Source organism: Macrobrachium nipponense, chromosome 25, assembly GCF_015104395.2.
Source record: "Macrobrachium nipponense isolate FS-2020 chromosome 25, ASM1510439v2, whole genome shotgun sequence".
Lineage (NCBI taxonomy): Eukaryota > Metazoa > Arthropoda > Malacostraca > Decapoda > Palaemonidae > Macrobrachium > Macrobrachium nipponense.
The window spans coordinates 8,752,625-8,780,618 of record NC_087214.1 but is presented as its reverse complement, the minus strand read 5'-3'; the positions used below and the strand labels follow the sequence as shown (position 1 = coordinate 8,780,618).

The 27,994-nt window shown below is 40.9% G+C and overlaps 2 protein-coding genes across 7 annotated transcripts in view; one reads left to right on the top strand and one right to left on the bottom strand.

Annotated features, from left to right (window-relative positions):
• LOC135199279 (gastrula zinc finger protein XlCGF17.1-like) overlaps positions 1 to 27,994 on the bottom strand; it is a 365,386-nt gene that overhangs the window by 74,406 nt on the left and 262,986 nt on the right. The window contains exons 1-2 of one of the 5 annotated variants that reach the window (XM_064227174.1): positions 22,341 to 22,592; positions 11,411 to 11,540 (exon numbers count right to left, since the gene is read on the bottom strand). The exons of 1 other annotated variant lie outside the window; for it this stretch is intronic. The gene's annotated coding sequence lies outside the window, so the exon portion shown is untranslated. Of the gene's footprint in view, positions 1 to 11,410; positions 11,541 to 22,340; positions 22,593 to 27,994 lie in introns of those variants that run through there. 3 more of the 5 variants (XM_064227172.1, XM_064227177.1, XM_064227176.1) reach the window with 3 other exon arrangements.
• Positions 1 to 27,994, top strand: part of LOC135199280 (zinc finger protein 436-like) — a 534,458-nt gene that overhangs the window by 316,200 nt on the left and 190,264 nt on the right. The gene's annotated exons all lie outside the window — the stretch shown is intronic.

Genomic DNA, 27,994 nt, shown 5'->3' with positions numbered 1-27,994 from the left:
CCCGAACCAGCCAGTGACCATGACATAACATACTAATCCAGGATGGGAGTCTGGAGCTGAAGCTACATTGATAAAGTGAGGGAAGGAAGTGCTCCCGGAAACCCAGGAACCAAGGCCGAACCCACATTGAACACCTTGAAAGAGGAACAGAAATAGCCGTAGGAAAAACTTGACAAAGAAGCAGAAGGAGAGAAAAAGGAAGAAGCCACACTCGGAGTAACCACCGGAGCACCTTACCCCGATGTTGTGTAGGTGGAGAAAACCAACTTGAGCAGCACATAAAAGTGCCTCTAAGGACAGGCTACAAACTGCAGAACCAATGGGAGATGAAGAAGGAAATTACTAGCTACCCTAACAAAAGGAGGCCGAGGGCACAAACAGTACTAACGATGGTGCAGACGAACTGCCAACTGCCATAGCCCCCCGCAATAACTGCAGTAGGCACATTACATCTCAAACCCTGAAAGCATATAAAATGGGAACCAAAGGAAGATTGCCAGCTACCCTATTGAAAGGAGAGGCTGAGGACACAACCAGTACTGATACAGTCAACAATGGCACAGACAAATCGCCAACTGCCGTAGCCCCCGCAAGAACCATGGAGGAGACAGTATACGTCTCAAACCCAATAAAAGATGAATATATGGAGTTGCTCCGCAACTGCCTGTGAAGCATCCAGACCAGCACCCTGAGAACTACAGGACCCGTGGAAGGTGCTAAGAAGACAGCCCCACCAAAATTACTTCCCTCAAACCCGAAGAGAGAGAGAAGGAACCTCTGAAATGCTCAAAGTTCAGGAATGAAACGAAAATTCTTTGTTATGCTGTGTTAATGGCATAGAAACGGGATGAGCGAGAGAAGACCTCGAAGCGACCTCCGAAGAATGTCCTGATAAAGAAGATTGTGTAAAGACGTTATAAGTTTTTCTGGGCTCAGTTCGTGTCGCTGCGCGAAATATCCTTTAATCCATTATTTCTAAGGTAAATGCACTAACACATACCAGAGAATAAATAAAATAAAGAAAAGGTCAGTACTACTGACTCGCTCACCCTCCAAGAGGGTGTCGGTATGAACACTAGGGCGAGTGAGACCACTACCACGAACCACTTACCAATAGAAATCTCCTACTACAAAACCCCCACTAGAGGGGAGCCGACCCACAGAGTGGGCAGCAACTACTACTACTCCATCCCATGCTGCCGACTGCTGCGCCTCTGGTGGCCATCCTTTTCAGTTAGCGCTGCGTACACACTGCCCTTTTTGCTCTGTGTTTTTTGTGCCCCTTTCTTGGATTTAACTAATTATGGAGCGTGCAGCCATTGCAGCAGCTACGTTAAGTAATCTGTTATTGTTGCTATTGGGTTTTTTTTTCCGGCCTTGAGTCAGTATTTGCCGTTTTTTAGGTATAAATACTGGCTCTTGGTCGGAAGCATGGCGGCATTGTTCTGCCTCGTGGCTGGTTCGTTCTTGGTCTCTCCATACCTAGAACCTTCCTTTTACTTTTACGCTCTATTGATAGTTACCTATATTAGGGTTTAGGGGTCCGCCTACTTGGTTGTATGTCATGCATGCATGTCTTCTTTACCTTGTGTAGGCATCTTCCATCCAGACCCTAGCCACAGCTCTTAGTATCGGCCCCGGCTAGCTTTGAGTGGTAGACTTTCTTTCGGGTTAGTCGTACACTCCTGGATTTTTTCTCCTACTGATTTACTTTCTTACTTTACTTTAATGTAATTTTTAGTTATTTTATATATTTTAGGTTAGCCTACGGTGTCTGGCATATTACGTAGCCTAGGTTCCGTATTTCATTGGTCCCCACCAGTTTATTGCTTCCTCTCATCAGTTCGGTTGCTTCTGTATAGCATCTCACTGATTACTTGGTTGCTTTAACCTAGGCTATGTTTTTTCGTTGTATTTCTCATGTTACCGCTCCGTGGTCACCATGTGATCGCGAAGCAGCCAGGCGCCCGTCCAGTCACCTTACCCTCCTCCCGCTCTTCCATAGGGCCGGGGGGGGGGGGGGGGGGGGAGAGGGGGGTAGGTCTGTCCTCGCTCACTCCACATACCCGTGCCTTGCTCCCTCTCTCCCTAGGCGGAGGGAGTAGGGGGGCTGGACAGACCCAGGACTGGACTCGACCGTTCTATTGCTTCATGGCCCGCGCTCGGATGACTAAGGGGGGGACTTGGCCTTCCCCCCCCCGTTCGTTACTCCGTCGCTCCGTTGTTGGCTCGATCTGTTTCGCCTCTCGCTCCTTCCCGGTTTACTGGTGCTTTTTATTTTACCGGAGCTCCGGCATTCACGTGGAAGGTTGCTAGTTCACCCTTGCGGGCGGACTGCAGGCGTACAGTTGGTCTTTCCTAACCACCCCGTCTCGCTGATATCGCAACACGAACACCGCCGCGCACCGGAATTATTCCGGTACGTACTAGTGCTTTAGGCTTAAGTGTTTAGTGTTTAATTTAAACTATAGTAAGTTTAATTTAAGCTAGCATAAGCCGAATCCCTCCGTTACCTACGTTATCACACCGGACCTCTCCGGGGTTCTAGCCTATTCAGGCGGTAAGGGAGGGGTTATGCCCAAAATTTTTCGCGCTCCGGCATGCAGCGGAGTTCTTTTAGCCTACTAGCCTGTAAGTGATGTCTTTTACGGTACTCATGTATCTTTTCACTTACGACCACCAACTGTGAGCATCCAGGATGCAATGCCATGCTCCAGGACCCCTGTGGACATGAAGTCTGCAGGTCCCATGCTCCATGCGCGACTCCGCACGGGAATCTACAGGTCTGGTTCCACGAAACCTGCACCATTTGCTACGATCTTGTGAGTCAGCTCTTGGACGGGGTAAGTATTCCCAACTCCGTTCGGTAATCCCAAAAAGGTTGTAGTTCTTAAGTTTAATTTTAATCTCTTAATTTAAGCTTAAGCTCTTTTTATATGGGATGTTGCATCCCCTATGTCTTTAGACTAAGCCTATTACTTAAGTTTTAATTTTAAGTTTAACTTAAAACTAATGGATGCCCTCTCTTCCAGGCTCCCGCCGTTAGAGATACCGCCCTGGCAACCCTGAGGGCTTGGGTCGGCGGTTTCGGTAAGAACGCCGCCAAGGGACAGCCCTACATTCTGGAGAAGAGGTTGGCTGTCCTAATCTCCCCGCGGCAAGTCAACGGGTTACGTCGACCCGGCAGAGGCAGCCCCGACTATGGCGGCGATTCAACAACAGCTCGCCGCTTCGTTTATTAAAGGAAAACCATGGCCAGGATATCTCGTCGGACGTCGCGACACTTGATTTAAATATAGAGCCCATGGTAGGTGTTGACGACCTGTTGGTCGAGGTAGGTACGTTGGACGCCCAAGGGCTTCCCTTGGGCGCCACTGGGTCTTCTACTCCTGCTAACTCTCCAGCTTCCTTCCAAGGCTTTACAGGAGCTGAGCTCCTTTATACTTCTCCTGACGCTTCAGTAAGACCTAAGGTCAAGGGACAGACGGTTGTAAAAACCCTCAGCAAGACGTCGTCGTCGTCCAAAAAGACTTCGTCGGCGTCAACATCTCGTAAGTCTCCGGCTACAAACCCCGGAGCGGAGAGGTCTAGAGCTTCTGGGTCTAGCTCCAAATCCTCAAGGAGCAGGTCTTCCAAGGAGAGGCCACATACTCCGGCGGAGTCAGCCGTTTCTCCTCTCCCCTTGGTACCTGTTCAGAGTTACCCAACCACCTCCGCAGCAGCTCCGGCTTTGGATCCCAATGCTGGTCTGTTGCAACACATGGGAGACTTGGTCGGCTCTCTGAAGAGCAGTATGGAGCAGATGTTCTCCCGGTTGTCCGACAGGATCACGTCCCAGGATAACATCATCGCCGAACTTAGCCAGGCTCCTCTAGCTACTCCCCCACCTTTCGGCACGGAATAGCTCAGCTCCCACCTCATGACTCTCTGCCTCCGTTCTCTATGAATAACCCCTGGAGGGTGGCGTCATACGCCCCTTTCCAGGACGGTCTCATTTCAATTACGGAGTGTGGTACTCGAAGGATTGAGGACTTCGAGTTCTACCCGGAGGGTCTACAACCACCGTTCATTGGCTACGCCAGACTCACTGACGCAGCCATGACTAGATGACAAGGTCCCTAAGGAGAACAGTCCTCTACTCACGTGACCAGGCTCAAAGAGAATGGCTCAGGTGTTTAGAGGACATGGATTGTTCGAACACGAAAATTCAACCTTTCAAGAGTCCCTTCACCATTTTCACAATGGAAGAGGGAACTCCGCTTCCCTTCCTTACCAAAATAGCTACGGTCACTATCCCGGCGGCCCAGAAGGGGGAGTCGTTGCCACAGCTAAGGGAAGCAGACCCCACATCTCCTTTGCTCCCCTCACTCGGAGAATTGTGGGAAGATCTACCCAACACTTTTTCAGCGGGCAAACTCAAGCCAGACTGTGCTATGGATCAGTTTGGTGAGAAGCTGCCTAGACTTCCGGACAGCCTCATTCAGGCTGAATTTGAGGCCAAGACTAGGCTAGCCAGGTCCATTAACACCATGGCAATGACGGAAGTGGCAACCATTTCTTACGGCTCTGAGCCACTCTTTAAGCTTCTCACCAAGTCGCTGACGCAAACAGTTCAGTCTGACATGTTTGAGTTCGCTACAGCCAGAACTAACTGTCGGAAACATGTCCTCCAGGAAGCAACTATTCGTCATGAGCCGAATAAGTTGCTTTCATCCAACATCTGGGGAGCAGACCTCTTCCCTGATGCAATGGTAAAGGAGGTCCAGGCGGAAGCGACAAGGCTTAACCAAAGCCTTAAGGATCGTTGGGGTCTCACCGCAAAGAGACGCCAAGACCAATCAGCAAGGGGTAAGGCTCAGAGGAAACCCAGACGTTTTCAGCCTTACCAGAAAAAGCAACAACGCTTCGCCCAGCCTGTTTCGACTGTTCCGTTGTACAGTCAGCCCAACCCTCTACCTCCAAGGCTCAATCACAGCCCATCTACATGATTTCCCCCCAGCCTCAACCTTCCACCTCTTACGCTGTCTCCCCAGCCTTCAACCAAGTGTTCAAAGGCCAGGCCTTTCAGCAGTATGACCGCTCGGGTAGGGGAGGCAGAGGTAAGGGATCCTTTCGTCAGAAAGGATCAGGAAGGTCTCTTAACAGGGGAAAACACTTCCGGGGAGGCCGCGGAGGTTACCAGCAGCAATGAGAACTTGAAGGTAGGAGGGAGGCTGTTTCTCTTCCGGCACCGGTGGGGATTCAGCAAGTGGGCACAAAGTATTGTGTCGAAAGGCCTGGGTTGGAGTTGGATTGCGAATCCGCCTCCACCCAGACCTTTCCTTCAACTTCCATCAAAAGAATTGACGGAGTATGCGGAGGACCTCCTTCAGAAAGGAGCAATAGCGAGAGTCAACAGATTAAAATTTCAAGGGCGCTTATTCAGCGTTCCAAAGAAAGGCTCACAAAAAAGAAGGGTAATAATCTTAGACTTATCCCGTTTAAACTTGGCCATTCGCTGCGACAAGTTCAAAATGCTCACCATCTCGCAGGTGCGGACCTTACTTCCCCGTGGGGCCGTCACCACCTCTATCGATCTTACAGACGCATAATATCATATCCCTATTGCAAGACACTTTCGCCCTTATCTGGGCTTCAAGATAGGAGATCAAGCATTCTCCTTCAAGGTAGTTCCCTTCGGTCTGAACGTGGCACCCAGGGTGTTCGCGAAGTTGGCGGAAGTAGTCGTCCAACAACTGAGGTCTCAGGGGATAATGGTAGTAGCGTATCTCGACGATTGGTTGATTTGGGCTCCAACAGTCGAGGAATGTCGCAAAGCCACACTGAAAGTAATCCAGTTCCTAGAGTATCTAGGGTTCAAGATAAACAGGACAAAATCAAGACTCACTCCGGAGTCCAACTTTCAGTGGCTGGGCATTCAATGGAATCTATCCTCCCATACTCTGTCGATTCCATCAGCCAAGAGAAAGGAAATAGCGAAGTCAGTAAAGCAATTTCTAGGACACAAACTTGCTTCAAGGAGAAGCCAGGAAGAATCCTGGTTCACTCCAATTTGCATCAGTGACAAACATCTTGATGAAAGCCAAACTGAAAGACCTAACCAGAATCTGGCGCTCACGAGCAAATGTCAGATCCAGGGACAAGTTGTCATCAGTCCCACAGATTCTACGGAATCGTCTACGCCCTTGGGCAAAAGTGAAGAACCTGTCAATATCAGTACCCCTTCAGTTTCCTCCTCCCCGGGGGATTACCATCCACACAGACGCTTCATTAAGCGGCTGGGGAGGATATTCTCAGTTCAAGAAGGTTCAAGGAACCTGGTCACCCCAGTTCCGCCAGCTTCACATAAACGTACTAGAAGCGATGGCAGTGTTCTTGACTCTGAAAAGGTTACGTCCGCCAAAGAACTCCCACATAAAGCTAGTTCTGGACAGCGCAGTGGTAGTCCATTGCGTAAACAGGGGAGGCTCCAAGTCACGTCATCTGAATCATGTCATGGCGGACAAGTTCAGTTGGCACCTCTCCTCCACCCATATAGCTGGAGTGAGAAACGTCATAGCAGATGCTCTATCCCGCTCAGTTCCTCTGGAGTCGGAATGGTCACTGGACAACAGTTCGTTCCAATGGATTCTCCGGAGGGTTCCAGGTCTACAAGTAGATCTATTCGCATCTCAAGCGAACCACAAACTCCCATGTTATGTGGCCCCCAACCTGGACCCTCTGGCCTATGCCACGGACGCCCTGTCCATAGATTGGAACAACTGGGAGAAGATTTATGTCTTTCCTCCAGTGAATCTTCTCCTGAAAGTACTAAACAAACTCAGGACGTTCAAGGGTCAAGTAGCTCTAGTAGCCCCAGACTGGCCGAAGAGCAATTGGTACCCTCTGATTCTGGAACTGGGTCTTCGTCCTCTTCGAATTCCCAATCCCAGGCTCTCCCAGTCAGTACAAACGAAGACTGTGTTCGCTTCCTCAGGAATTCTCAAAACCCTAACTTTATGGACTTCATGAAGTTTGCGGCTAAAAGAGATGCAGATATTGATCCACGAAATATTCTTTTCTTGGAATCTGATAAAAGAGATTCAACTTTGAGACAGTATGATGCTGCATTCAAAAAGTTGGCAACCTTCCTGAGAGAATCAGATATTAGAATCATGACAATCAATTCAGCTATATCCTTTTTCAGATCTTTATTTGAAAAAGGCTTAGCAGCTAGCACTATTACGACAAACAAGTCAGCCTTGAAGAAGATTTTTCAACTCGGGTTCAACATAGACTTGACAGACTCTTACTTCTCGCTCATTCCCAAGGCTTGTGCTAGACTTAGACCTTCAGTGAGGCCTACGTCAGTATCGTGGTTCTTGAATGATGTTCTAAAGCTGGCTTCAGAAACAGACAATACGACATGTTCATTTATAATGCTCTTAAGAAAAACTCTATTTTTATTAAGCTTGGCTTCAGGAGCTAGAATTTCAGAACTGTCGGCGTTATCCAGAGATCCGAATCATATAGAATTTCTTCCCCACAGGGAAGTTCTACTTTCTCCGGAACGTAGCTTTTTAAGCAAAGAATGAGGATCCTTTGATGAGGTGGGAACCGTGGAAGGTTATACCCTTCCACAAGATGTTTCTCTTTGTCCAGTATCGACCTTACGAGCCTTTCTGTCCAGGACATAATCATCCTCGTCGGGTCCTCTCTTTAAGAGAGAAAAGGTGGTACTTTATCTATTAAAGGTATCAGGCAACAGATCCTGTACTTTATTAAGCAAGCCAACCCTGATTCCTTCCCTAAAGCTCATGATGTCAGGGCAGTTGCCACCTCAATTAACTATTTCCAACACATGAATTTTGATGATTTAAAAAGTATACTGGATGGAAATCGCCGACAGTATTAAGCGTCATTACTTAAAGTCCTTGGAAGCTCTGAAATTTTCAGCAGTTGCGGCGGGTAACATAGTTTCCCCCGACTCTGCTTAATCTTAAGTTGAAGATCCAGTTCTCCTTTCTACCTATCTCATCCAACAGTTTGTCTATACCTACCATGTTCATCTACGTCTACCTTGAGTCTTAGCTGCTCTTGTGATGGTACAGTGGGTGTCCCTTATTTTTTTTTGCTAGGGTCACCCACAATTATTTGTATATTCTGATCTCTATGATGTGGTCCCTTATTTGTTTTTATGCTAGGGTGACACATCTACATTTGCAATGATTACGGGTTTTGTATACTAAGTCATATACATTTGTTTATTATATTATTGTCTAAGTTTGTTCAAATTCAGTTTATTATTATAATTGCTTTATTTACTTTATACATATTAACTATACACAAATGTTAAGATCAACATATATTCCATGTAAGCCCTGTACATATATGTTAACTTTAAGTTAATTTTAAGGAATATTTTCTAACTTGTATAATTGTGTATATGTATATTTCTTAGCAATTATATTTCTTTATTTTATTTTCAGTTTTATTGAGACCTTATTTATTTATTTTCTTTACAATCTTGTGCTAATTCTCTGGTACGATTTCGCGCAGCGACACGAACTGAGCAGAAAAGGGATTTTGACGTAAGGAAAAATCTATTTCTGGGCGATTGGTTCGTGTCGCCCAGCGAAATCCCACCCTACCCATCCCTGCGCTCAAGATTGTCTGCTAACTTCAGGATGGCCACCAGAGGCGCAGCAGTCGGCAGCATGGGATGGAGTAGTAGTAGTTGCTGCCCACTCTGTGGGTCGGCTCCCCTCTAGTGGGGGTTTTGTAGTAGGAGATTTCTATTGGTAAGTGGTTCGTGGTAGTGGTCTCACTCGCCCTAGTGTTCATACCGACACCCTCTTGGAGGGTGAGCGAGTCAGTAGTACTGACCTTTTCTTTATTTTATTTATTCTCTGGTATGTGTTAGTGCATTTACCTTAGAAATAATGGATTAAAGGATATTTCGCTGGGCGACACGAACCAATCGCCCAGAAATAGATTTTTCCTTACGTCAAAATCCCTTTAGAAAGAAATTGGGATAGAAAGGAACTTGACTGACTCTGTGTTACGGTGTCGAAATATCCTGGCCAAGGTTCGACACAATGTTACGGCCTCTGAGAGAGGTCAGCTTCAGGTTCGATATGAAATAAAAAAAAAAAAATATTTCAACACCAACAGTTGAAACTAGGGATACGAATATAGAAAGAAACACTAACACAACAAAGGTTTATTTACAAGCTTACCAACAAAGGTAAATGCAGAATGGTATCTCCTATTTACATAAAAAAAATAGAATCTTACACTGCATGAACTGGGGGAACAGTGAGGCCATTCAAATACTTGCGGGCCGGTTTAGTGACTCTAAGCGGAAAATAGTTTACTTGTAAGGCAGGAACTCCCCAAAACCTGTAGCAGGACCTTTCCTTCTCTGAAGTCTGCTCGACGTCGAGATAACACGGACGTGCACTCCTGAAGACGACTAGACCAATATCCAAACAACTCTTGAGAAACTTTTTCCTTGATCCTTCGTCGGTCCCTTTCTCTCTTATCTCTCACGGATAATCTCTGCTGCTGCTGATTTCTCACTGATATTCTGATCTGTGGCTCTTACTCTCTGTGACTAACTGGAGTCTCTCCTTTAAGATCTCTCTTTTCTCGAACTTCGACCATCGTATTTATACGGCATCCGGGGGGCGGAGCCTACGGCGAGCGTCACAGACTCGTGAGATTACTAAGACTCCCTAGATGAATCTAAACGAGGTATTGCATCAGAAAACGCGGCATTTCTCCCGACACATTGGCGCGTGTTTGCGCTCCACAACACGCCCGACGATTCCAGAACAGCCGCGAGAAAAGGGCACCTCCTTACTGCCGAACTTCTCGAAAATACGTTCTCCTTTCCTTTAACTTCCTTTGCTATGAAGCAATTACCATCATACTCTGTTCCCCATGATAATCTTGACAAACATCATTAGCAAACTCAGGAAAATTCTTGAAGACATGATTATGAATACAGTCAGTATTCAAGTTACTGTAATTCGTCTTACAATAATTCGATTTTATGGTGGGGTTAACAATTAATATTGGTACGACAACATTTTGAAAATAAGTTTTTCTATATCTTGCGTGCAGCTGGTGCAGGCAGCAGCATGCAGTCAGGCAGCGAAATTTAAATTTAATGCAGAATTTAGGCCAAAGGCCAAGCACTGGGACCTATGAGGTCATTCAGCGCTGAAAAGGAAATTGACAGTAAAAAGTTTTGAAAGGTTTAAGAGGAAAACCTCTCAGTTGCACTATGAATCAAGTGTACAGCCATGAACAACTGAACGAGAAACCACTTTGTTTGCTAATATAACCGAATCGGATAGCAACATCCGTTTATTGTATTCAATCAGTGTACTACATTAAACACTTACCGGAAGTATGTTATAAATGGTGCCATGTAGAATAGGACTGAAATAATTTATGTAACCACTTTACTTGCTGTGAGATCGTCATGGCAATATAATTTTAAATGCCAAATGTATCTGTAGCTGATTAGGTAATATTAAGTCTGCTAAAGACTAACATTGTGCATTGGCAACATGGATAAAACTCATAAACTTTCTTATGAAGTCAAACACAGTTGTGGGAAAAAAAACTACTAGCATGAAAGAGTTCATTTACTGTTGTTTTCACACCGATAAAAGATAAATAACATAAAGCTTGTAATACTGATGAAAACGAGTGAAAAAGAACGGAATTGCTGAAATTTACGTAATCTATTAACAGAGAGAAAAAAAACCTAGTTCACAATGAGACGTATTAGTAAAATTTGTGGACTTACAAAATACGTTGTAACACGAATAATATGACTTTGTTCCATATAAGTAAAGTATCTAGAAATTCATTTATGCTAACTAGGAACAAGAACATTCGCTGAGACTAAGTGAGATGGTTGCATCTGCAGTGAAGGAAATTGACTAGTAGGCATCTCTGCCTGCCTAGGCCACACCCCCCTTTACAATAGGGGTGTGTGTAGACAGCAATCTTATTGTAATTGTAATTTAGTTGAAATGTAATCAATTACACATTTTAAGGTAATTTTTAGTATGAATCTTTATTCTATTTAATATTACTTTCAGTTGTAATTGTAATTTGATAATACGACTGGTAATTATATTTGTAACTGTAATTGACATAAAGCATAATGTAATTACTGATGGAAATTTGTCTGCTAAACGGATGAAGACATCATACTACTACCAAATTCCATCACCTGAGGGAATATTCTTGGAAAGAAATGAAATGTACAAATTCCTTATGATTTCTGATTTATATGACACAAGATACCATAATTAACTATGTTAAAATGTCACCATAGTTAAAAGGACTGCCTTCCTGCTTGACTACTGCAAGGCAAAAGCATGGTATAGGTGGGGAGGAGCTTACTTACATCAGTCATAGGTAGCCAATCAGGGCCAAGAAGCGCTATGTGAATAACACTACCTTCCACTATAAACGTCGGCTGAGAATGAGTTGAATAAGGTGAGGTAACTTGCATAAGCCATCAGCTGATTTCTGGACTGAAATATGACCGCTATATTAGTATTGAGTATATGTGTAATAAATACATGTTTTGAAACAGATAATTACATATCTGTAAATAGAATCCATGACCTGAGGGGTCATTGGTGAATTAGGAGCGTCCTACGTGACTAACACAAATCTAGATCACGCTGTGCAATGCCTGCAGTAGCCTGGTTTAAGTTTGTTTGAAAACATCATCGATTCATACCTTTGTCAACTTTTCATAACACCTTCCATGGGAAGCAGTTGACCTGTTAACCTGCGCCGGAATCTTGTAACTTCCGAGCCGGGGGACTACGTATGTTTTTTATGTGAATCGCTGAGATAGCTAATGTTTCGCTATCAACGCGATGCTTTAAGAATTCAGTTCTATTCTAGTGATCAAACGGAACGGTCTCATGACCGAATTATCTCTCTTGTAATGGAGTTGAGAAATAAAGTTGTTGTACTGTTATCAACTTATCCGTTTGAATCATCTCCCTTATTCTAAGAAGAACCACTCTACTAAGATACAACGTAGAGAAGAAAAGAGGAACTAGTAATGCTTACGAACTACAGTCGTAAGAAAAGACAACCAGTCTTTCGCCAAAGCGGAAGAAACAACATATGTAATACAATATGAGGATACACACAATATTGGATCACGTAGCTATCAGCAAGCCTACACAGTTCAGCAATGCTGAAGTCAATTCGAATCTGATTTTCGTTCTTGTTCAATTACATTTTGTACCGAATTATCATACGATCTGATTCTCGTTTTGTGTTCAATTACTCCGGTACTGAATCATAAGTCAGAATGTATTGAACCTCCAGGATTGACCAATATTAGTAATTACTATATCGTATACTTTAGGCTAAGCTATTGTTGTTAATGTTATTCAATTTCTCTTTATATTCAATTATCATTAGTCAATATGGACTGCCGAGAGATTTAATTGATATTAATAATTACCATACCGTATTTGGATAAAGCCAATTCGACAACCTGATCACCAGGATTATCATTACCACAAGATGAACCAAATTATTCACCGAAGGAAAAGGAACCTTCGAAGACGAAGGAGCGCTATCCAACACTTCAGAACCAGACAAACCTGAAACCACATCCAAACGACCATCCACCGACTTGGAAACCTTCTGTTTCAAAGAACTCGAAGCAGGAAATAAAACCAAAGATGGCTCTAGAGATGAACCTTCACACTAGACACTACAAGGGAGTCCGAACCCGGGGGAACCTGCACTTCTCTTCCTGAACACTACATAACCTATTATCGCTACTCATCTACCCCTGGCCTAACTTTACATTAACCTTAGAACTTACACCTTGAGGGGGAAGGGGGAAACTGCTGCCAACACTGCCTGCTCCATGCTGGGGAGGGCCGGCATATCCTACCTTCCAGGCTTGCGGATCTCCATTACCCCCTGATTCTGGAACAGGCAGGGGAGCTGAAAAAGAACAATTAATATCACCTACACTACTGCTATCTTTATTTTCATTTAGCTTAGTCATGAAATTGGCAAACAAGCTAGACATACTTGATGTAATCTGTCCTCTAATTTCTTAAACAGTTCAGATTCTAGCTCCCCTTTATCTAATTCCCGAGATTCTATCTTACATTTGCTTTTTGAAGCTAATGATTTCCTATGCTTCAGGTAATCCTCCATTTGATTTAAGGACCAATCCCTGCACTCGTCACATCTCTGCCTAACATTACATTGCACTTTCCTACACCTAATACAAAGGGAATGTCTGTTGTTTTTGAGAGTATTCATCCTTCTTTTGCACGAACAGCAGGAACATTGAGCTCCGACATCTCCGCTAGAAGATTGTTCCGAAGGTATGGCAGATAGAGTAGGCTTCGAGGTGTTGGCCGGTAAAGAAGAGGTTAGCCATAGCTTAAATCAGAGAAGCCACTATGGTATATATGTGCATAGTAATTAAGAAATTAAGACTATTCTTTTATGTCTACTGTAATATGTCAATGTTTACGTGTGAGATTTGGTAGTGAAACCACTGTTACACATGTAAGTGTGGTTCGGTAGCAACGCAATCTAAGCTTTTTAAGCTTGCCGGTAAAGGAGAGGTTAGCCTTACCTTAACTCACAAGCCACTATGGTATACATAGTAATTAAAGATATTAACTAGATTCTTTTATGTGTGCCGTAAAAATGTGTCAATGTTTACGTGTGAGATTTGGTAGTGAAACCACTGTTACATACGTAATGTGTGCAGTTTGGCAGTGAACGCAATCTTTATGCTTTGTTAAGCTTGCTGGTAAAGAGGAGGTTAGCCTTAGCTTAAATCAGAGAAGCCGCTATGGTATACGTAGTAGTTAAAGAAATTAAGACGATTCTTTTATGTCTACTGTAAAAATACGTCAATGTTTACGTATGAGATTTGGTAGTAACACCAGTTTACCATGTGTGTGGTAATGAACGCAATCTGTATGCTTGGTTTGTAAGCGTCCTCGTAAAGAAGAGGTTAGCCTGATATTAAACTCAAGAGATGCTGGTACATAATGATATAGTAATAATAGAAATTAAGAAGATTCTTTTACTTTGAGTACATATATATGTGCCATAATTATTTTCAAAGTCCAATAAGCTTGAAACCAGCCCTGATATTTGACAAAAATTTGCCGTTGTAGAAGAGGCACCTTTTTTATAAGGATATTTTTGAAAACAAAACCGTTAGTATCATCACATTTACTGAAAGATAATTTTAAAGTGATTTTGTATACAGTATTATAGTCGACTCCGTATAAGATTTACCATAAATTAATACCGAATGTAAACGTTTCTATGCTTATAGCAACGATATGGTTTGTTTACTACCATAGTCCGCTATAAGCCACCAACCACCAGGGCTGCGCTATGGTTTGTTTACATCCTTCCATGCCACAGCCTGCCGACTTAATGTAGGCAATTTTTCGTACGTTTTTGATAAATATGAATTGGGTTTAATTTTATTAGTTAATTAATTTACTGTAATAATTAGACCTGCTTTTCAATGTTTTATTATGTTAGCAACACGTTTTATGCCTACCCACTACATTACATTCTACTTACTAGTTACCTAAGTAGCCTGTGGCGCTCGGTCAACAATCGGTTGGACGTAGGCCAGTTTTCTTTTATACTGTATATTATACATTTAAAATTATAAATATAATGTTTAATATGACATTTATTTAACTCTTAACTTTATTTAGTTGTAATTTACATGTAATGTATTGTATAACAAGGCAAGGTTATGGTAATAACTGGTGGTCAGGAACGGATTAATCCATTTTCAGTTATTTCTTATGGGAAAACTTAATTCAGATCTCGAAATAATAGAATTTTGATGCTCCTTTTGGAACGGATTAGCATCGAGATCCGAGGCTCTACTCTAATATATATCTTTTAAAAAGATTCATGGAAAAGATGCATATGCATTACGTTTGTATTTTATAATTATACGTAGCCATCAGCAGCCTCACACCGTTCAATTATGACAATGTCAGACTGAATTTGATTTGCGTTTCGTGTTCAATTTCTTTTCATACTGAATTATCATATATTCAGATTCTCTTTTTCTTTTTATACAAAATTACCATACGTCAGAATGCAATGAACCTCCAGAATTAGCAGATATTAATACTTACTTTACAGTACTTGTAGTATATAATGCCCTGTAGGCCAGGCTACTGTATATGTATACAATACACCATAGTGTACGCTAGGCAAACTCTTGTTAGTGTTATTCAATTTCTCTTTGTACTGAACTATCAAAAGTCAACTGCATTGAACCTAGAGTATTAGTTGATTTAAATAATTACTATACTGTATGTGCATAGAGGATACTGTGCAGTGTAGGCTAGGCTGCCATATAGGGTAAACAACCGCGTGGACTGGCCAACTCACCGACTACCGCGGCTAGGCCACCCTCCGAAAAAGTACTTTTAACACGTCCTGACACCGGAGATGGTCATCAGTCACGAGTTGTTGGTGGTGAGGGAAGGAGCTCAAGACCTCTACTCTCCTTTCATAGTAAGTATTTTCTCCAAAGTTAGAAATTAAGGCCAGATTTTAAGATTTAAACAGAGGGTAATGAAAAGGGTGGCCAATGCAGTGCCCACGACCCCAAAACGCTTTTGAAGTTTTTACTTACAACTCCAAATATTTATGAGGGTGCCATTGCAGTGCCCACGACCCCAAAACGCCTTTTGAAGTTTTTACTTCAACTCCAAATATTATAAAGATTGACACCATCTTGATGTTTGCGGAGTCGCTTGTGTCAACAAAATGTTATTGTTATAATACAATTAAGTTTGTTCATACTTACCTGGCAGATATATATATAGCTGTATTTTCCGAAGTCCGACAGAATTTAAAAATTCGCGGCACACGCAGTGGGCGGCCAGGTTGGTAGTACCCATTCCCGCCGTGGGAGGCGGATATCAGGAACTATTCCCATTTTCTATTCATATTTTATCAGTGCCACTGTCTCCTGAGGGGAGGTGGGTGGGCACTTTAATTATATATATCTGCAGGTAAGTATGAACAAACTTAATTGTATTATAACAATAACATTTTGTTCATGAAACTTACCTGACAGATATATATATAGCTGAATCCCACCTTCGGATGGTGGGAAGAGACAGAATAGGATTTTTGGGAAACTTAATTAAGTAGATGATATACATCTTGGTTCCTCACCTGTTAGCATAGCCGACTTCGTGATTACTGTCACCAAAGTCTGCTTCTGCTTTACTAGAGTTGCCAGCGAGGTAGAGACCTGTAATGCTGGTGCGCTCTAGATGATCTGTCAACGGGGACGTGACCACAATGTGACTAGACCATATGACCATACTTCTGAGGGCACCGAAGCTAAAACCACCACCTGACCTAACCTATCAAAGTTAGTTCCATAACTTCTAGTCTAAAGAAAAGGAACGCGTCTCAAGCGACCAACCCTTCAAAGTTAAAAGCACACCTATCCCTTTTTTATAGGATAGGATTCGTGTTGCTTCCTGCCCCCAATAATATATCTACGGAAATGTATGGTCCTAGCGACTTACAGATCTCAAATGTCGTCTTCACATCCCGTCGGGAGTGTGAAGCGAACACAGAGTTGCTTCGCTAAAGCGTGGCACTCAGGATGTTACTGAGTGTCATGCTCTGTTGAAATGCTTCCGAGGCCGCGCCCTCACCTCTTGAGCATTCATATTAAGAAAAAATCTCAAATCTTTATGCAAACATAATGAATGAGACCTCTTAAAAGAACTCCTTGGCTATAATGCCAGGGTGTTCTTGGACATGAACCAGTCTGGTCTTTTACGGAACACCGCAGATTGTCGGGAGTGTGAAGCGAACACAGAGTTGCTTCGCTAAAGCGTGGCACTCAGGATGTTACTGATGTCATGTTCTGTTGAAATGCTTCCGAGGCCGCGCCCTCACTTCTTGAGCATTCATATTAAGAAAAAATCTCAAATCTTTATGCAAACATAATGACTGAGACTCTTAAAAGAACTCCGGCTATAATGCCAGGGTGTTCTTGGACATGAACCAGTCTGATCTTTTTACGGAGCACCGCAGATTGTCCGTTGACCTTGACTTTCTATAGTTTTATCAGGATAAAACTTGAGAGAGCCTACAGGGCACAGGACTCTAATGCCCTTGCCCAATAAATTGTGCCATACCCTTGGTCTCCAAGCCTTCGGGTCAAGGGTTAGACAGGTTTTCGTTCTTATCAAGAACGGAAGGCTTAGAGGACAGACCGCATTATGTCCTTTAAAGCCAAAACCTCTGATGATGGCTAAAACCTCACTAACCCTCTTTGCCGTGGCTAGAGCGGTTAGAATATTAGCCTTTCTGGTCACGTGTATTAAGTTCGCAGAAAGGATAGGTTCGAAATGCTTTTGGCATCAGAAACTCAGACTACGTCTAAGTTCCATGCCGGAACCTTTGATCCAGAGAATTTCAAGATCTCCACAGACCTCAAAGATCGTGAAGCTTTGTTGTTTGACAGAACCGAATCTCTGAGCCTAGAGGCCGTCAACAACAATTTGCATATTCTACAATAGTTAGGACTTCTAGCTTACTCATACTTCAGACGGAAAGATAGAACCATAAGGAAATTCAAAGAGGTCGAGTTGGAGGAATAGTCACTTACTCCAGAAACGGCCTCCTCCGATTGAACACTGAAAATAGGCAGCACTGCTTTGCCTTGGCCAAGAGACTGCCATCTCTTGAAGATCTTATCGCTATGTACCGTTGAAGACGAAGGTAGATATTGAATGCAACCTACGTCTTCACAGACGAATCGAGAGAAGGATTCTCAAGATTCTGAACCTGTGCTTACAACTGACTGAAAACGCTAACCGCTATTTCATTGCTGTCCGGTGAGAAGTCGTAGTTGCAATGAAAGCGGGGCGTTCTTCAGTAATGAAAACACGGGAAAGCCGCCTGAAGAACTGCTTCTCATGGGCTGAACATTTGGAAGTAGAGCTGTCAGGTCGGAGAGTAGGCGATGTCTTTATGACATATCTGTTAATTCGGGATGAACAATGAACAATTGTACACCTACGAATATGAGATATATCAAAGACAAACTCAGATGTCTGCAAAATCATTCGCATTATCAGTGCGATGCAGCGGGAGACTTGTACAGACTTCTGTTACCGTGCGGTAAACAGTAAAACCAATAAGTCTAAGATATCTCTGTTGAAAATTCTCACAATATCGAAGGCGATGGAATCTATCGTCACAGCAGTAGATGGTCCTTCATAATTGCGAGAATCCCCTTTAATCAGAGACCTAAGTTCAAGATTGTTGGGCAGAGATAGGTTCGGTAGTCAATCAAAGCAGGGGAGAGAGAGAGAGAGAGAGACATAAACAACCGTGCATCTCGGAGGCCCAGCTGATACTGAGCGGCTATCAGGCACAGGCAGTTCAATACGCAGTAGCAGAGCCTGAGCTCCCGCTGACTCGTCATCCTGAGTTGCCAGGTAATCCATATTCCACAAAGGAATGCGTTCGGCTAGAACCACCGAGCATAAAAGATATGCTCGAGCAATTATATTTAGGCGAAACGAATTTCGGTAAATATAAAAGTTGAAATGGTGTTGTCGTGACAAAACCATAAGAATATAAAATTGAAACAAACTCCTGGGAGGTTGCAGGCAACCCGAGTTGCAGTTCAATTAGAATACTTCTCGTCTAAGTCGCAATCCGTAGAAAAACTAGGATATGCGCCTACCCCTCGGACCATTCAACTGCTTAGTAGAATCATGTCGCGAGGTTAATATACGTAGTATATTTATAGGATTCTGAACAACGATCTCCATCCTAAATTCTTTCCTTCAAGAAAACAATATAAGGATTGGAGATCGACCACCTTCGATCTCTATCAAAGAGAGTGAAGAAGAAGTCTTCCTCGAAGGAAAGCTTCAATGGTGAACAGAATACTAACTGCCTGAGTTGCCAGCTACTCCCTTTACGAAGGAATAGGTATGATATTATCGAGCAAAAGGAAACTCTCAGCAGGCCTATTTAAACGAAACAGAATTCGCTAAATACAGAAGCTGAGTTGGTGTTGTCGTAACAAAACCTGAAGAGTTGTTCTTCCTCCGAAAACTCTTGGAAGGTTGAAGGGAGTGTCAAATAAATACATTAGAACAACAGTTCTTTCGGCTTCTATCCGCAGAGGTAAATACGATATGCGTATATGATTCGACCCATGCGTTAGCAAAATGACGCACAGATAAACTACGTAAGTATTGTAGTAATTTGAACATCGAATTCTCTACTACATCTTTCCTGTACGAGGAAGAGAGAAAGAAAGGAAAACGACTGTCCACGTTCTAATGAACGAGACTTTTAAAAGAACTCCTTGAAATCTTTGCCAAGACTCTTTTTCAGAAAAGGGAGTAACATTCGAATAGAGATCATCAAGAGAGAACCGTGGATCGAAAAAGACCGTTCAATGTTTTTATGATATTGGACAAAAGACTTCCTGGATAGTCTACAAGTCTTTCTCTTAACCCCGGATGAGCCTCTGAAAATGAATGAGAGCTCTTCCGAAATTTGTTAATGAGTTTATCCGCTTAAACGATAAAAACGTTAAAATCTATGTCAATGAGAACTACCCCATTTATGAGGGGTCCCCCACTTAAATGACAATGGGGAAAACGTCCTGACTTGACAAAACTATTAGCACTTTGCTAATAGGGGAAAACCCTTTAACATGACCGAAAGTCACCCAGGAATCCGAGTATATAATCTTCCCGATCCTCAAAGAAATCGATGCAGAGGAAAGAGGGATAGAAGAAAAAATTCGGGTATGTCTCTCCGCTAACTCCGAATCCTTTTAAAAATTTCTGTAAAGAAATGCCCTCAACAGCAAATAAGACGCCTTCAACAAGTCTTTTCTCTCGCAAAGCGTCCTGCCGAGCTTCCACCGAAGCGTCCTGGCGAATGTCCACAAAAGCGTCCTGCTGAGCGTCCTGCTGAGCGTCCTGCTGAGCGTCCTCAAAAGCGTCCTGCTGAGCGTCCTGAAAAGCGTCCTGCCGAGCGTCCTCAAAAGCGTCCTGCTTAGCGTCCTGGAAAGCGTCCTGCTGAGCGTCCTCAAAAAACGTCCTGCTTAGCTACGAGCGTGTCTGAGCAGAGAACACCAAGTCTTCTAACGACGTTTCAGAGAGGAACTCGTTGAGCGCCTTGATGCATGCAAGGCCCGCCAAGAGGTGCCTAGCCACAAATCCAAGTTAATAATCGAAATAACAATTAGGATACTTAAGCGGCTAATGAAGTTTTCAAAATCCTAGGCGGAGGTCTGTAAACAGTTGTTTACCGACCGGCGACAGAAAAAAATATGAATAGAAAATGGGAATAGTTCCTGATATCCGCCTCCCACGGCGGGAATGGGTACTACCACCTGGCCGCCCACTGCGTGTGCCGCGAATTTTTAAATTCTGTCGGACTTCGGAAAATACAGCTATATATATATCTGTCAGGTAAGTTTCATGAACAAACTTCCCATTTCCTATGCTAAATCCGCACTCAGCTAGTACTCATAGACGCTGGGGCACTTTCATCACAACAATCGTAACCCTGACCTCTTACCAGTACTTATTCATACTTATTCAAGGGGGACTACGGCATTCTTTGCGACGTTTCAGAGCATTTTGCGCTCTTCAATTGTTTATCAGTGTTGTCAATTGGTATGTGTTTACTCTCCAAACTGGGTACAAGACTTACACAAAACCGGGGAAATAAGTGAAATTAGCGTATCTATTTATAGTATATATACATATTACAGCAATTTTATCATTACTGCATTACTATGACAACTAGAATTCATGGAAACAGTTTGTAAATGCCTCGGCGTATGTGTGAAGCTCCACTAAATTGGCAATGATGAGTCTTTTTGCTGTCGTCTGCTCGTACTTCAGAAATATCTGTAATTTTTCAGGGTTAATTTGGTTGCAAAAAAGGGATAATAGACATGAATTAAATAAACATTTTGAAGTAAAGTTAAATAATGAGTTAAGTAAACAATTAAGGGAATAAAGCTTTGCACCTCATAAACATGTAGTCGTCTGCTGCTCGTAACTGTGTTTGCAGAGTGAGTGCTTAGGAACCAGGAACAGCAATGTGGTTCAAGTGCAATGTGGAGTGAATTAAGACCAAAATGTGTATAATTACAATCAAATAAGCACTGTGGAGTTTCAGTTGTGATAGCAGTAAGGATAAAACCACCGATTACAAGGTAAAAATGAATTGAGTTCAAACCATGATCCCGGGAATATAAAGTTTCATACTTTCACTAATATAGGCAACAAAATGTTGTTTTATTGTGCTGATTACAACTGCAATCTTCAGTAAGATCAATAAATGTTACATATATACACTAACATTGTTCAAATGAGTGCTGGGAAGGCTGGGAAAGATGGTGGATTGTATGTGGTTAGACCGGCCAGCCACACGATTACCGCCATATTGGATTTAAAAACTGCCCTGGAAACATATTTTACGAAAAGCTCACATGCTTATTTTAGTTCGTATGGGGCTTTCATATATCACATCATGTTGACAAAACTTCAATCTTTTAAATGGTATGCTTAAAGTTGTAATTGTATTCTTGTTTCTCCAATTAAATACCGAGTGAATAAGGCCTGCCCAGCGCGATAACGATGGATCGTCCGCGGTTGTTTACCTTATGTATGGAAGATTCTAATTACCCCAGTGTAGGCTATGCTATATTTGAGATATAATTGTTCCAACAAATGATGGGTTTTTTTGGAACCTAACCCCATTGTAAGTAGGAAATACATGTAAAAAGAAATGACACCATTTGCACCAGTTACTTCGTAGCATAAAACCTCCTCTACTCTCGTCTTTTGATCAACTGAAAAAATAACCTAAGACATAGGGCTATAGCCTAGCCTAGGCTACAGGGTTATAGATTAAATTGCCGTACCCAAACCTTACGTGAAATCATTCAGAAATCATACAATACCATTGAACCAGGCAGTTTTAGGAAAAAGTAGGCCAGCATACAGTAATGAGATCCTACAGAAACTTATAGCCTAAACCTACAAGTAGCCTTTGACTATATCCTTGAGATATCATCATAGAATATAGGTAGGTAGTAACTCATTTCATTTACAGTCTTGGGTTAAGACCCCATAGTAGAAGGCTACTGTCTATTGGGTAACCTTGGAGTACTAACATACATAACTCTAGAAGTTAATGATACAACCTATAAACATCTATAACTCACCGAAGCAACAGTCGTCCATCCCATAACTACTTACTTACTTAATGACAGAAGAATTGATTGATTGAGTGCTCAGCCTACGACACCACCAGCGATCTTCATTCCTGACTCTCACGGTCTTTTCAGGCCCACATTTTTACAGTAATTATCAGTTATACTGGTAATTTATCAATTATTACGATTAATTATGCATTCTATCGGTCGTGAAGACGGCAATTATTATAGATCACGGACGTTTGATTAGAAGTTAAGATACTAGTAATGCAATCAATGGCGCCTCTTTGTTGACATCTTGGGCATCTTCTATTTGACATTGTTGATGTTTGTGGATCTGGTTAAGAAGTGGTTTCGGTTGTTTTCATTCATTCTAATAAGTCAAATGGTGGACATTTTTAAATAATCAGTGAAGAAATAATTAAAACTTCAGTTTAATTACTGATAAACTGGATAATTTAATGGTAATTATTAAGGCAAATAATGGATTTAAGTAATGGCCCTTTGTTTACGTTTTGGGCGTCGTCTCCTGAGGTCTTCTAGTTTGCGGTTCCGGTTTGAATTTGGTGTTTTGATTCGAACCTAATTGATGAATAGGGGAACGTTAGATATAATCTTGGAGAAATAATAAAAATATAGATAATTTATTCTAATAAGAGATAATTAGGATAGTAGTAGTAGTAGTAGTAGTAGTAGTAGTAGTAGTAGTAGTAGTAGTAGTAGTAGTAGTAGTAGTAGTAGAGTAGTAGTAGTAGTAGTAAGTGGGATATGCCTTTGAAACGGCTACATTGTTTGTTTTATTCCTCCTTTGTTTGTGTTTGTTTGAGTTTCTTCTCTCTGAAATACCACATTTCTTTTAGAAAAACTTTCATATTCTCCATTTCCTCCCTCAGTAGATCTACCAATAAGAGTATATTTGCTACTAGTTCCTCTTTATTTTCTTGATATGGTTGCTGCATAAAACTATATCTATTTCTAATCTCATTGTATGCTGGGCAGTAAAGTAAGAAATGTTCTAAATTTTCGTTTTGTTCCTCACAGCATAAACATTTTGTATCTTCTCCTTTTATCCTATTTCTATAATTTAATCCTAGTATACCTAGTCTGGCCCTACTGATCAGCATTGTTTTTTCAGTGATGTCATACCAGATTTCTTCTCTTATGTTTTCTTTATATTTTCTTTAGATTCTTAACGTTGACTTTTCATTCATTTCTTTCTGTCATGCTGTTCTGTCCCAATTGTTTATTATTTCTCCTAACTGTTTGTCTTTAACTGCTTCAATTTTACTTAAGTTTATGTTTAGTTCTTTCATATATTCTTTAACTTGCATTATCCAAGGGTTTTTTTGTTTCCATACTGATCCATGGTTATCTCATATAGGAACCTATTTCCACCATTCTTCAGTGTATGTTTCAGGTAGAATAGTTTATTCTTGATATCTCTTGAGTGGCTGGAAGAGGCCCCTATTTCAGATCTTAATGCACAACTTGCTGTGTAACTTGTCGCTTTCAAAATTGCTCTATATACTTGATTGTCTATCTTCTGAAAATCATTTATAGTTTTCTTGCTACAGCTTTTATTGATGACTGCATTAGCCATATTTGCCATCTGCTTTGCTTTAATTTGGGCCCTTTTTATCTGTTCTCTGAAGCAGTCTTTCATGATGTTGATTGTCACTCCTAGGTATTTAATATGCTTAACTATTTTCATTCCTTCTATGTGGTCCATATTTTCCACATCATCGATACTATACCAGTCGTTGTATATTAGTATGTTACTCTTGTCCTTGTTTTTGTTTAGGCCATATTCACTTGCTATTTCCATAAGGGTTTTTATTGCTCTTGTTATTTCTTCCAGTGTGTGTCCTAGTATTAATCCATCGTCTGCATATAATAGTGCCACTATCCTCATTACTTCATTTCTAAAACCTTCTGTTGTATTTTCTAATTTTTCTATCATCAGGTACGTTATTAGTAGAAAGAATATGGTTGAACCATTGCATCCCTGTCTTATTCCATTAGTTATATTTAGCTGTCTTTGTTCCATATTATTAAGGCATAGGCTTGTTACATCATTTGTATATATCTTTGCAACTGTATTCATTACTTCTGCATGCAGCCTATATTTCATCATGACCTCAATGAGCTTTTTTCTATTAACTGAGTCAAATGCTTTTTGGAAGTCTATTGATACTACAAATAATGGGTCCTTTCTTCTGTATGTTTCTTGTATGCAGTATTGTAAAATATATAAATAATTGATTCCCCTCCTTTGTGCGGTAAAGCCTGATTGCAATTCATTCATTTTTCCTATATTTCTAATATGCTTTTCTATTTTGGTTTTCAGGATTCCCATGAAAATTTTATATGATACATTTGTTAAAGCAATTGGCCTAAGATCTTTGACTGTTAGGTTTTATTTTTTGGGCGTAAGTGTTGTTTTTTACTTCAACCAGCTTCTCTGCGTTTTTCTGCACTTCAGTATGTTGTTTAAACATTCTGCCAATTATTTTTGAAGGTTGTTACTTTGTAAGAGTAGTTTGAACAGAACTGGCTTCATTCCATCTGGCCCTGGAGCTTTATTTGCCTACATTTTCTCAGGCTGGTTTTTTACATCTTGTTATGTTGATTTCTTCCATGGGTATAATCTCCGTCTCTGTTAGATCATACACCCCATGCATGTGTTCTCTTAAAGATATATGGTATTTCATCTGCTGTCCTAATCTTTTCACTATTTCTTCCATGTCATGTTTGTACTGTTCTTTCTTGCTTTCATTCCATATCTCTCCTATTTTGTTCTCTTCTTTTTGGTATATTGTTTCCCAGAATTTTAACAGCTCTTTCCCTAGGGTTTCTTCCTTCATCTCTTGGTTATTTTCGCCTTATATCCTTATCCATTCCTTTTCTGATGTGGTCTTTCCTCTCAGCATGTCTATATATTCCCAGATTTTCCTGTGTCTGTTTTTATCATTCATTATTTCATTTCTAACCTTTTCTTCATATTCTTCATATGCTTTCTTTATTATTATCTGTACTTTTTGTTTTTGTTTAAGATATACTTCTTTCATAGTGTCTCTTTTCTTCTATTCTTGTGGCTTTCCTTTTTAATTTGTTATATATCCTTCTTTGGCTTATTTCTTTCTTTATTTCTTTGGTGACCCATACTGGTTCTATTTCTTCTTGCTTTCCTGTCTTTAACCTTCTTTTGATTATCTTCTCCAGGTTATTTGCTTTTGCTTCACCCATTGTTTCTTCCAACTGGGTTAGATCTCCTTTTCTGTCTTGTTGGCTTACTTTATACTTTATATATTCAAGGTATTTCCTGGTACACTCTTCTGTAACTTTCAAAATTTTGATTTCTTTTGTTTCATTTCTAATGTTTTCCTTACTTTAGTGTTCATTCTGAATTGGACCTTTATGAGGTGATGGTCTGATAGGTCATATTCATATTTTCCCTCATCTATCTCCATACATTAATAGTTTTTAAACATATTTTGGTTGACTAGGGCAAAGTCTATAGTGCTGTTCTGATCTCCTCTACTCCAGGTTATCTCTCCTTTGCAGCTGGGATCTCCATTTAATAGCGTTAGGTCGTATTTTTCCATTAGGTCCATAACGTATTTCCCATTTTGGTCAAGTTCTTGTGTCCCTACGAAACCTATATGCCCATTGAAATCCCCAAGGACAATCACAGGCAGGTCTGTGGCCTTCTCTATTGCTACACGTAAGGCGCTTAGTAATCGTTTATTTCTTTCTTTATCACTGGTTGACATGCAGACTAGAATTAGTTTAAATATTGCTGTTCTATAATTACCCTTTACTATTAGAATGTCTTTGTGTTCTGACTTTTCTTTTTCCATCTGGATCTCTCCTTTGGTTCTATACATTATTAGTAAACCTCCTCCTTTGGTGTCGTCTTCATCTCTCATTGAGTCTACCACTCTGATGCTTGTTGGGAATAGTAATTTTTGCTGTTTAAGGTGGGTTTCTGTGATGCACATAATTGTGTCTTCTTTTGTTAGGTCCACAGCTCTATTATATTTGCTTTTGTCAGTCCTTGGGTGTTTAGGAGCTTTATTTCAAGATTTCTTGATGTATTTTCTGTCTTGCTCACCATCTTTTCACTTTCTCTATTTACAAAAGTGCTTTTACCATCTAACCATTTATCTATCATTTGCAAACAACTATTTTCTTTTAGGCCTAATACTCTATATTGTTACTAAAGTTACTTCCTTCACCTAAACTAATTTCCCTTCTACTTCCTACCTCAGAGTTCTTAACATTACTACTAGATATTCTATTTTCTCCTAACTCTAAATTATTTACACTCCTAAAAATATTATTACTCCCTATCTCTAGATTATTTACATTTCTATCTATTTTATATTTTCCTACCTCTAACTCATTTACACTTCTAACAATTCTATTGTTTCTATCTATATTTCCCTGGACTTCCTTTTTAGAGCATTTTAGTCGTCTGAAAGTTTTCTCTTCTCTTCAGCTCTCCCTTACTTATGAACCATCCTTCCTTTTTGTTTTCCTGCTTTTTCTTTAATTCAGATCTCAGTATGCTTTCTTTTCCTCTTTCTTTAGCAGTCATGTCTGGTACTATAGAAATGATGATAAGTACTCCGGCCGATGTAGTAGTAGTGGTAGGTGGAATTTGTTTTTGAAACGGCTCCCCTGCTTTTTTTTATTCCTCCTTTGTTTATGTTAAAGTTTTTTCTCTCTGCAATACCATAATTCTTTCAAACATTCTTCCCTATTTTCAACCTCCCCCTCAGCAGATCTGCAAATAAAAGTATATTAGCTATCAGTGCCCCTATGAGCTTTTTGCTATTAACAGAGTCAAATGCTTTTTGGAAGTCTATTGATACCAGAATAAAGGGCCTTTTTTTCTCTCTAAATTTCTTGTATGCAATTCTTCTTTTTTTGTTGAAGCCTGATTGCAGTCCATTTGTTTTCCCTATATTTCTAATATGCTTTTCTATTTTGGTTTTCAGGATTCCATGAAAATTTCACATGATACAGTTGTTAATGCAATTGGCCTAAGATCTCTGACTGTGGTGTTTTGTTTCTTGGGTGTAAGTGTTGTTTTTTTTTTTTTTACCTAAACCAGCTTGTCTGTGTTTTCCTGTCTTTCAGTAGCCGTTAAACATTCAGCCAGTTCCTTTTGAGGGTTGGTGCATTGTAAAAACAGTTTGATCATAACTGGCTTTATTTTAGCTCATTTGCTAGAGGTTGATTTTTTACAATTTTTTGTAGTTGTAATGGTACCTAATGGCTAAGATTCGCCCCCTCCCCTCCTCGTTCTCTTTCTCCATCGTTCTGTGCTATCTTTTTTTATTCATTCTCCGTTCTATGCTTTCTTTTTTATATTTCTCCTTCGTTCTGTGTTTTATTCTTCCTTCTTTCTGTGCTTTTTTTATTTTTCCTCCATTCTGTGCTTTCTTTTCTTTTAAAGTATCTTTAAGCCTACGATTTGGACATCCATCACTCTTTTCACAATGAAAGATGAAGACAACAGAAGAGTAGTACTACAGACATATGACGCGAGAATAATTAACAGAATAAAGGAATTAATTCAGGGCTGAGACTTCTTCTCCAGTGCAAAGGAAGGCTCTGGTTGTGACTTCAACTCTTTTTCTTTTCTTTGATCAATTGAATACTTCTGTAGATATGGCTATCTATCTATCT